Genomic DNA, 12,667 nt, shown 5'->3' on the forward strand with positions numbered 1-12,667 from the left:
CTCCTTGATAGGCAGAATTCTAAGATGATCCATAGTGATTCATACTCTCATATAATCTTCTCCCCTTGAGTGTTGGATCTGTAAATTGCTGCTAACCACAGAAATATAGCAAAAGTAATGAGACACCACTACTGAGATATTGCTATACTAGATGGTAAAGGTGAAGGGATTTTGCAGATGTAATTATGGTCCCAAAAGAGGTGATTGGGAATTCATCAAAAGGGAGATAATCCCAGGTTGGGTGAGTCTAAATTAATCAAGTGGGAGCCCTTTCAAAAGGGTCAGGAACTCCAAGCAGAGACATACTCCTGAAGAATCAGACAGTGATGATGTGGAATGTCCATAGAGAGGACAACATGGCAAAGAAGTCTGGGGGCCTAGGAGTTGAGAAGAGCCACTGGCTGACAGTCAGCAAGAAAGTGAGAACCTGTCTTAGAATCAAAAGCAACCACATAAGCTTGGAAGAAAACCCTGAGCTCTAGATGAGGATGCAGCCTGGATGAACTTGATCTTGAATTCAGCTTTGAACAAGGAACCCAGAATTCTATCCTACAGAAACTGAGAAAATAGGTGTTATTTTCACCCACTAAGTTAGTGGTAGTTTATTACATACCATTAGAAAACTAATATACCTACCAAAGACCACCTGTACCTTTTTCTCTACTGTGATGTGTATAAGTCTTTCATATTACAAAATCTTTGTACAGGCCTACCTCATTTTATTGCACTTCACTTTATTATGCTTAACATTTGCATTTGTTTTAAACAAACTGAAGGTGTGTAGCAACCACATGTCCTCAAGCAAGTCTATCAGTGACATTTTTCCAACAGGATTTGCTCTCTTCCTTTCTGTGTCACATTTTTAGTAATTCTCACAGTATTTCAAATTTTTGTTAATATACTGCTTACAGTGATCTGTGATCAGTGATCTTTGTTCTTACTACTATGACTCACTGAAGGCTCAAATGACAACATTTTTTAGCAACAGAGTAGTTTTTAATTAAGGTACATACATAGTTTTTAGACATAATGCTATTGCACATATAATAGACTTCACAATATAGTGTAAACATAACTTTTTAAACATTTTTGTTGGAGTATAGTTGATTTACAATGTTGTGTTAGTTTCAGGTGTACAGCAAAGTGAATCAGTTATATCAATATTACATATATATATATATATATCGACTCTTTTTTAAGATTCTTTTCCCATATAGGCCATTACAGAGTATTGAGTAGAGTTCCCTGTGCTATACAGTAGGTCCTTATTTGTTATCTATTTTAAACATAACTTATATATATATATTGTAAAACCAAAAAAAAATATGTAAGTCACTTTATTGTGATATTACCTTTATCACAGTGATTTGGAACCAAGCCCACAATAGCTCTGAGGTCTGCCTGTATATACTTAAAATGATGTCTTTTCATTCTGAAACCTCTAATTTATTAGAGAAGAGATCCTCAAAAGAATAGGAATGGATATAAAAAGAAGTAAGGAACAATGTGGTATATGTCACTGAATGCAATGATCCTCAGGTATTTTGCCCTCTGAGTTATCCAGGGCAATGCTTCCCCCACATTCTCACCCTTCTCCAATCCAGACCTCAGTTCCTGGAAGGAAATACTGGCAGTTAGGACCCAAGCAGATGCCACTGCTATGCTCTCCCTATATAAACAACAATGCTGTGTAGTGGTTTAATATTATTTCAAATGCATTTGTTTATGACAAAAATGATGATTTTTTTTAAGAGTGAAGATGCTTTCAACAATGAAGTTATTGGGACCTCCCGGGTGGCGCAGTTGTTAAGAATCCACCTGCCAACGCATGGGACATAAGTTCGAACCCTGGTCCAGGAGGATCACACACGCCATGGAGCAACTAGGCCTGTGCTTCACAACTACTGAGCCTGCACTCTAGAGCCTGCGAGCCACAAGTATGGAGCCTGTGTGCCACAACTACTGAAGCCTGTGCACCTGGAGCCTGTGCTCTGCAACAGGACAAGCCACCACAATGAGAGGCCCGTGCACTGCAACAAAGAATAGCCCCCGCTCACTACAACTGGGGAAAGCCTGTGTGTAGGCAATGAAGACCCAAAGCGGCCAAAAATAAACAAATAAAATAAAATAAATAATTTTTTTTAAAAAACGAAGTTATCATTTTGATATAGTAAGAGGGAAATTCTGTGTCAGGATGTCACCATGCACATCTGTTTTTGCTGATAAGCACTCAGTAGCTCAGTTGCACAGGGTCCCTACCAGGGGCTTATCAATAAGAACACAGGGGCCATGGAAGCACTCACTTGGCTTCCCGAGTCAGCCATTTACCCTTTGTGAGTAGAGCCTGGGTACAGAATGTCACCATCCTTTGCCTGATTTCATTCTCTAGGATCTTCTGACATCCTCTAGCTTTCTCCTGGCTTCAATCCATCTTCTCCAGGATGACCCAGCCATGTGGCTGACAGGTTCTTGATGTTCCGGACAGGTGACAGGCCTAAGCCTCTGAGGTGAGAGTGCCGAGTTCAGAACATTTGACCACCAGAAACTTCCCAATCCCTCATAATATCAAATGGTGAGAGCTCTCCCAGAGATCTCCATCTCAACACTAAGACCAAGCTCTATTAAATGGCCAGCAAGCTCCAGGGCTGGATACCCAATGCCAAACAGCTAGCAAGACAGGAACACAACACCACCCATTAGCAGAGAGGCTGCCTAGAATAATAATTTCACAGACACCTCAAAACACACCACTGGACACGGTCCTGCCCACCAGAAAGACAAGAACCAGCCTCATCCATCAGAACACAGGCACCAGTCCCCTCTACCAGGAAGGCTACACAACCCACTGAACCAACCTTATCCCCTGGGGCAGACACCAAAAAAAACCACCAGGAACTACCAACCTGCTGCCTACACAAAGGAGACCTCAAACACAGTAAGTAGAGAAAAGTGAGAAGACAGAGAAACACACAGCAGATGAAGGAGCAAGGTAAAAACCCACCAGACCAAACAAATAAAGAGGAAATAGGTAGTCCACCTGAAAAAGAATTCCGAGTAATGATAGTAAAGATGATCCAAAATCTTGGAAATAGAATGGAGAAAATACAAGAAACATTTAACAAGGACCTAGAACTAAAGGGCAAATGAACAATGATGAACAACTCAGTAAACGGAATTTAAAATTCTCTAGAAGGAATCAACAGCAGAATAACTGTTGATTCCAGAGGTGGAAGAAAGGATAAGTGACCTGGAAGATAACATAGTGGAAATAACTACCAAAGAACAGAATAAAGAAAAAAGAATGAAAAGAATTGAGGACTGTCTCAGAGACCACTGGGATAACATTAAATGGGCCAACGTTTGAATTATAGGGTTCCCAGAAGAAGAAGACAAAAAGAAAGTGACTGAGAAAATATTCGAAGAGATTATAGTTGAAAACTTCCCTAATATGGGAAATGAAAGAGTCAGTCAGGTCCAGGAAGTGCAGAAAGTCCAATAAAGGATAAATCCAAGGAGAAATAGGCCAAGACACATACTAATCAAACAATCAAAAATTAAATACAAAGAAAAAAAATTAAAAGCAGTAAGGGAAAAGCAAGAAAAAACAAAACAAAACAAAACAAAAAACCAAGAGAATCCCCATAAGGTTAACATCTGATCTTTCAGCAGAAATTCTGCAAGCCAGAAGGGCCTGGCAGGACATATTTAAAGTGATAAAAAGGAAGAACCTACAACGAAGATTAATCTACCCAGCAAGGATCTCATTCAGATTTGACAGAAAAATTAAAACTTTTACAGACAAGCAAAAGCTAAGAGAATTCAGCACCACCAAAGCAGCTTACAACAAAAGTTAAAGGAACTTCTCTAGGCAGGAAACACAAGAGAAGGAAAAGACCTACAATAACAAACCCAAAACAATTAAGAAAATGGTAATAGGAACATACATATCAATAATTACCTTAAATGTAACTGGATTAAATGCTCCAACCAAAAGACATAGACTGGCTGAATGGATACAAAAACAAGACCCATATATATGCTGTCTACAAGAGACCCACTTCAGACTTAAGGACACATACAGACTGAAAGTGAGGGGATGGAAAAAGATGTTCCATGCAAATGGAATTCAAAAGAAAGCTGGAGTAGCAATTATCATATCAAACAGAATCTGACTTTAAAATATAGACTATTACAAGAGACAAAGAAGGACACAACATAATGACCAAGGGATCAATCCAAGAAGAAGATATAACAATTGTAAATATTTATGCACCCAACATAGAAGCACCTCTATGCATAAGGCAAATGCTAACAGCCATGAAAGGGGAAATCAACTGTAACACAATCATAACAGGGGACTCTAATACCCCACTTTCACCAATGGACAGATCATCCAAAATGAAAATAAATAAGGAAACACAAGCTTTAAAAGATACATTAAACAAGATGGACTTAATTGATATTTATGGGACATTCCATCCAAAAACAACAGGATACACTTTGTTCTCAAGTGCTCATGGAACATTCTCCGGAATAGAAAATATCTTGGGTCACAAAACAAGCCTCAGTAAATTTAAGATAATTGAAATCATATCAAGTATCCTTTCCGACCACAACACTATAAGACTAGATATCAATTACAGGAAAAAATCTACAAAATATACAAATACATGGAGGCTAAACAATACACTACCAAATAACCAAGAGATCACTGATGAAATCAAATACCTAGAAAAAAAAGAAAATGAAAACACAATGACCCAAAGCCTATGGGATGCAGCAAAAGCAGTTCTAACAGGGAAGTTTATAGCAATACAATCCTACCCCAAGAAACAAGAAGAATCTGAAATAAACAACCTAACCTTAGACCTGGAGCAATTAGAGAAAGAAGAAAAAAAACCATCCAAAGTCAGCAGAAGGAAAGAAATCATAAAAAGATCAGAAATAAGTGAAGGAAACAATAGCAAACATCAATAAAACTAAAAGCTGGTTCTTTGAGAAGATAAACAAAATTGATAAACCATTAGCCAGACTCATCAAGATACAAAGGGAAAAGACTCAAATCAATAGAATTAGAAATGACAAAGGAGAAGTAACAAGTGATACTGCAGAAATACAAAGGATCATGAGAGATTACTACAAGCAACTATATGCCAATAAAACGGACAACCTGAAAGAAATGGACAAACTCTTAAAAAAGCACAATATTCTGAGACTGAACCAGGAAGAACTTGAAACTATAAACAGAACAATCACAAGCACTGAAATTGAAACTATGATTAAAAATCTTCCAACAGGGCTTCCCTGGTGGTGCAATGGTTGAGAGTCCACCTGCCAATGCAGGGGACACGGATTCATGCCCCGGTCTGGGAGGATCCCACATGTCATGGGTGGCTGGGCCCGTGAGCCATGGCCACTGAGCCTGCGTGTCCAAAGCTTTTGTGCCCCGCAATGGGAGAGGCCACAGCAGTGAGAGGCCCGCGAACCGCAAAAAAAAAAAAAAAAAAAAAAAAAAAAACTTCCAACAAACAAAAGTCCAGGACAAGATGGCTTCACAGGTGAGTTCTATCAAACATTTAGAGAAGAGCTAACACCCATCCTTCTCAAACTCTTCCCAAAAATTGCAGAGGAAGGAACACTCCCAAACTCATTCTATGAGGCCACCATCACCCTGATACCAAAACCAGACAAAGATACTACAAAAAAAGAAAATTACAGACAATATCACTGATGAATTTAGATGCAAAAATCCTGAACAAAATACTAGCAAACAGAATCCAACAGCACATTAAAAGCATCATACAGCATGATCAAGGGGGGTTTAACCCAGGAATGCAAGGATTCTTCAATATATGCAAATCAATGTGATACACCATATTAATAAATTGAAGGTAAAAACCTTCTCAATAGATTCAGAAAAAGCTTTCAACAAAATTTAACACCCATTAATGATAAAAACCCTCCAGAAAGTAGGCATAAAGGAAACTTACCTCAACATAATAATGGGCATATATGACAAACCCACAGCCGACATCATTCTCAATGGTGAAAAACTGAAAGCATTTCCACTAAGATCAGGAACAAAACAAGGGTGCCCACTCTCACCACTATTATTCAACATCATTTTGGAAGATTAAGCCACAGCCATCAGAGAAGAAAAAAAATAAAAGGAATCCACATTGGAAAAGAAGAAGTAAAACAGTCACTGTTTGCAGATGACATGATACTATACATAGAGAATCATAAAGATGCTACCAGAAAGCTATTAGAACTAATCAATGAATTTGGTGAAGTAGCAGGATACAAAATTAATGTACAGAAATCTCTTGCATTCCTATACACTAAGGATGAAAAATCTGAAAGAGAAATTAAGTAAACACTCCCATTTACCACTGCAACACAAAGAATAAAATACCAAGGAATAAATGTATCTGAGGAGACAAAAGACCTGTATTCAGAAAACTACAAGACAATGATGAAAGAAATTAAAGATGATACAAACAGATGGAGAGATATACTATGTTTTTGAATTGGAAGAATCAACATAGTGAAAATGACTATACTCCCCAAAGCAATCTACAGATTCACTGCAATCTATATCAAACTACCAATAGCATTTTTCACAGAAGTAGAACAAAAAATTTCACAATTTGTATGGAAACACAAAAGACCCTGAATAGCCAAATCAATCTTGAGAACAAAAAATGGAGCTGGAGGAATCAGTCTCCCTGAATCAGACTACAAAGCTTCAGTAATCAAGACAGTATGGTTCTGGCACAAAAACATAAGCATAGATCAATGGAATAGGATAGAAAGCTCAGAGATAAACCCACACACATATGGCCACCTTATCTTTGATAAAGGAGGCAAGAATATACAATGGAAGGAAAGACAGCCTCTTCAAAAGTGGTGCTTGGAAAACTGTACAGCTAACATGTAAAAGAATGAAATTAGAATACTCCCTAATACCACACACAAAAATAAACTCAAAATGGATTAAAGACCTAAACAGAAGGCCAGACACTATAAAACTCTTAAAGGAAAGCATACAAAGAATACTCTATGACATAAATCACAGCAAGATCCTTTTTGACCCACCTCCTAGAGAAAGGGAAATAAAAACAAACAAATGGGACCTAATGAAATTTAAAAGCTTTTGCACAGCAAAGCAAAACCATAAACAGGAAGAGAAGACAACCCTCAGAATGGGAGAAAATATTTCCTAACAAAGCAACTGACAAAGGATTAATTTCCAAAATTTACAAGCAGCTCATGAAGCTCAATATCAAAAAAAACAAACAATGCAATCCAAAAGTGGGGAGAAGACTTAAACAGACATTTCTCCAAAAGAAGATATACAGATTGCCAACAAACACATAAAAGGATGCTCAACATCACTAATCATTAGAGAAGTGCAAATCAAAACTACAATGAGGTATCACCTCACACTACTCAGAATGGCCATCATCAAAATCTCTACAAACAATAAATGCTGGAGAGGGTGTGGAGATAAGGGAACCCTCTTGCACTGTTGGTGGGAATGTAAATTGATATAGCCACTAAGGAGAACAGTATGGAGGTTCCTTACAAAACTAAAAATACAACTACCATATGACCCAGCAACCCACTGCTGAGCATATACCTGAGAAAACCATAATTCAAAAAGAGTCATGTACCACAATATTCATTGCAGCACTACGTACAATAGCCTGGACATGGAAGCAACCTAAATGTCCATGGACAGATAATGGATAAAGATGTGGCACATATATACAATGGAATATTACTCAGCCATAAAAAGAAATGAAACTGAGTTATTTGTAGTGAGGTGGATGGACCTAGAGTCAGTCACACAGAGTGAAGTAAGTCAGAAAGAGAAAAACAAACACTGTATGCCAACACAAATATATGGAATCTTAAAAAAAAAAAATTGTTCTGATGAACCTATGTGCAGGACAGGGATAAAGACGCAGACATAGAGAATGGACTTGAGGACGTGGTGGGGGGAAGGGTAAGCTGGGACAAAGTGAGAGAGTCATGGACATATATACACTACCAAATGTAAAATGGATAGCTACTGGGAAGCAGCCACATAGCACAGGGAGATCAACTTGGTGCTTAGTGACCACCTAGAGGGGTGGGATAGGGAGGGTGAGAGGGAGATGTAAGAGGGAGGGGATATGGTGATATATATATTTGTATAGCTGATTCACTTTGTGATACAGCAAAAACCAACACACCATTGTAAAGCAATTATACTCCAATAAAGATGTTAAAAAAAAGAACACATGAAAAAGCAACTATGGTGAGAGGACATTTAGACTATAAATGTCCACAGTTTGTGAGGACTATTCGAGTGTTTGGTTTGGATAAGGCCACTCTTGCCTGACCTAAATAGCTCTCCAAAGACCTTGGGGCATTAGCTCCTGCCATGGTAAAGGCGACTCTTACTGGCATTGGCGAAAGCTGGTGTAGCAGCCCCACAAAGACAATCATCTTGCCCACTGACACCACCACATCATTCCTTAGCAACATGCCCTAGCAACTGGGAAGTTTTCACTTTTGTTTGCCTGGTGGATGGTTAAGCCATCTCTCCCCAGGAACCGACACGATAAAGTACACCTCGAGCTAAATTTGGACTTTTATCCCCTCATCTCCCCTTGCAAGGAACAATAGTTTAATTAAACTATCATTTATTTGGAGTATGTTATTTCTTTATTGGCTTGTTAAGACACTATTCTGTATACTACTAGCTTGTGAAATTATTTTAAGTCCCATGGTAAACGTAAATAAACTATCGGCACACTGTCTGTCTCTGAGAATAATTTGCCACCCTCAAATCAGACAGAAAACAAATACATGAAAAAGAAAAAAAAGGTAACTTTGGGATAAAGGAATCACAATGTTTTTAGTGGAAATGAAATATTTGAGCCATTTTAATAAAAGCATTTCTTTCACTTTTGGTGGGATAATCAATTGGAATGGCATTTATGAAAAGGCAATTTGGCAATCTTAAACAAAATGACATTGAGAGTCTCTTTAACTCAGCAATTTCACTTCTAAGAACCCATTCTATAGAAACACTAAATGTTTTGCATATGTAAGTTCCATCAGTGTGCCTGCTTCTGCACCATCTAAGGATAATCAGATTAGGCATGAAAGGCTTGATCCAGCAGCTCCATGACATCAACCAAGCCCCTCAATACTCTACTTACATAAAATAAAACAAAAATAAATATGTCAAATTCCTATTAATTTTAATGGTATCATTCCTGTTGCTTTTAGTGGCATCATCATCGTTTTGAATCATCTTCTCAGGAACAAAGAGGACTGTATCTTTCTTGAGAGCCTGGGTTATCAGGACCATTTTCTTCTGCTACTATCAAAGTGTGTGTGTACTTTCTAATACAATGGTACAAAGAATTAGCATTAGGGACTTTTCTGTAGTTCAATCTACTAAGAAATATAGGCTGCAGTGATGAGAATATAGCAAACACTGTGAGAACTTACAATATCTTTGAGGAGATCTCAAAAGAATATAGAGTCTCTTGTGAACCTAGTAAATGACAAAGCTCTTAAACACTACAGTATATTGCCTCACTCACCTGGATGTTATTTTAAAAGCAGTATTCACACACAGAGGTTATTTTACAGGGTCTCTAACTATGTTACAGCTCTCTCCTACATCCCCCTCCTGACAGTTTTTCCTAATTCCTCATCTTTCACATAGAAAACCCACATTTTTCCCTCCAAAAAATTGATTTCTCTTTTTCCTCTCAGCTGAAGACGCCTGCTTTCCCTTGATGCCAAAGGGAAATATTTGTAATGCACCATAAAAATGGATGACTGCTAAAACTCAGATCCTAGACACACACACACACACACACACACACACACACAAATTACCAGCTGTGGAAACTTAAGCATATCAGAGTCTCCTTATTGGTAAAATGGGCATAACTGAGGTATCTGCCTCATAAACGAAAGTGAGGATTAAATGAAGTCATGCACACATGATAGGCCCTCAGGAAGAAAGGGCTCTTACTGCCATTTTAAGTAGTGTTACATTAATAGCTTCAGTTGGAGAAGATGCCCTTGCCTCTTTCTTGACTATCTTTTGGTTTATCCAACCTGTAGAATTCCTAGAGGAAATAGACCTGTAAACAATCCGTATTTGTTTCTACTTCTTCCCCCCATTCCCATAATTTCTAAACAAATAAATTGTTTAAACATATTTCAGGAGAAGTTGTGGAGGGGGAATGCCCTCCTAAGTAGGGTCAACACTATCTGTGGAGAATGCATAGAAGGAGATTAGGCCCATGCCAATGCCATGTTCATTGCAGACCTCTAAAGTAGGCTTCTTGTCTGTAGATGGGAAGGTCACCTGCCTGTCTCTTCAACTTCCTGCCACTCACAAACCAGGCACAAGCCAGGCAGCCACCAGACCCTATATAAGCCTTCCAAATCCTTATACCTTACCTCCCTAACTACCTGAGGAGTTGCTCCTTCTTTGCACAAACTGCTCATAAAAATTTAAATAAGGCAGAGTCATATTCCAAGTTTCATCAGCACAACATTCATACTTTTAAGTATGTCCCAAATATTCAGAAATATTTTATATGAGGAATACATCATCTTTCAAGAATGATTTTCTTTGATGGAGTCCAATGGTCCAATGTAAATATTGTGTATTTTTTCATATTCATAGAATATAGTATACTAAGTTAACTCCTTAGTGTCCTGTCAAATTCATTAATTTTTTTAAGGTTATTACTACAACTGAGGTAGTCCTCTGCTTATCTCAATTTTTTCTTCCTTCTTCTAACTTTGAATTAAATCCCCATCTCTTCGGAGATTTTGGCTTGTAGAGTTATGAACCAATAACCATTTAAAGAGCCAGTCTAGCAGGCTCTCATACACTCCTGCATTAATAAATAGGAAACTGAATCTAAGGGAAGGGCCCCGAGTTTGAGGTGGGGAGTGGAAAGTGGCTTCTGGAATCAGAGATAAGAACTCTGCTTCTATCTGTTGACAACTTTCTCAACTTCTATGAGCAACATTTTACTGTCGTACAACAATGGCTAATATTTGCATCAATGTTATCAGGCTGTTTTGAGGACTAAATGAGAAAGCAAATGTCAGTCACTGAGCACCATACCTGGTTTACAATAAGGACTCAATTTATTGTCATCTTCAGCAACTGTGTAGGGTCATGGAAATAGCCAGAAAAAATATTCAAGAGATACTTGTTCTCACTTAGGTTTATCATTGACAACCTCTTTGGGATTAGCTACTTTCCTTCCCTAGACTTCAATGTCCTCAGTCATACATGTGAATGGATAGAACAATTGTTTTTGGAATTTTTAAGTATAATTTTGGAGTATAGTTGCTGTACAATAGACCTTTTTTTTTTTTTTGTGGTACGCGGGCCTCTCACTGTTGTGGCCTCTCCCATTGCAGAGCGCAGGCTCCAGACGCACAGGCTCAGCGGCCACGGCTCACGGGCCCAGCCGCTCTGCGGCATGTGGGATCTTCCCGGACTGGGGCATGAACCCGTGTTCCCTGCATCGGCAGGCGGATTCTCAACCACTGCGCCACCAGGGAAGCCCTAGACCATTTTTTTTTGAGTTATTTCAGCTTTAAAATTCTCAGTTCAATTGAATCTTTTCTTACTGATTCAGAGTCAACAGGGTGAACATCAGTGATGATCCTTTTATTCTTTTTACACATTTATTGTAACAAACACTGTTAAAGACTAGGAAAATCACACTGAAAAGAATGTCATGTACTTGCCAGTAATGTAGTGGTGACAAATGTAAGTAACCAGGGAGTTATAATGCAACGTAATTCATACTCTAATAAGGGAACTTCAAGGTGCTGGTCAGGGGAGAGGGTGGAAAGAGTTCAGGGTGGTCTCCTAGCAGAAGTAACATCCAAACTGAGAACTGAGGACTGATATGTAGGAGTTACTCTCAAAACCTGGGGAGAGGGACTGCCCTGGCTGCTCAGTGGTTAAGAATCCACCATGGGTTTGATCCCTGGTCTGGGAAGATCCCACATGCCACAGAGCAACAAAGCCCATGTGTCACAAGTACTGAGCCTGCACTCTACAGCCCGCAAGCTACAACTACTGAAGGCGGTGTGTGCTAGGGCCCACATGCCACAACTACTGAGCCTGTGTGCTGCAACTACTGAAACCTGCGCGCCTAGAGCCCATGCTCCATAACAAGAGAAGCCACCGCAATGAGAAGCCCACACACCGCAACAAAGAGTAGCCCCCGCTCGCCACAATTAGGGAAAGCCTGTGCACAGTAATGAAGACCCAATGTAGCCAAAAAAAACCCAAAACAAACAAACAAACAAACAAAAAACACTCCGGGGATAACCAGAGTGTTGACCACTGCTTGCCTCTTCTTTAGTTGACCCAAGGTTATTTTCCTTTTGTCTGCTCTACCCACATCTTTCCTTGATTTTCTCTTGCCAGCCGTTTTGTGTGAGTGTGTCTGACTGTAGTCCCAATTTGTTGCATTTAATTTGCTGTGGGTAATGAAATCAAATGATTAATTTCCCTGAAATTGTGTATTTTTAACAAATGAGTTTCAAAAAGAATGCATTTTGAAGACTATTCAACAACTTTTGTTTTACTTTTAAAAATAGTTTGCACTGT

Source organism: Kogia breviceps, chromosome 4 (assembly GCF_026419965.1).
Source record: "Kogia breviceps isolate mKogBre1 chromosome 4, mKogBre1 haplotype 1, whole genome shotgun sequence".
Classification (NCBI taxonomy): domain Eukaryota; kingdom Metazoa; phylum Chordata; class Mammalia; order Artiodactyla; family Physeteridae; genus Kogia; species Kogia breviceps.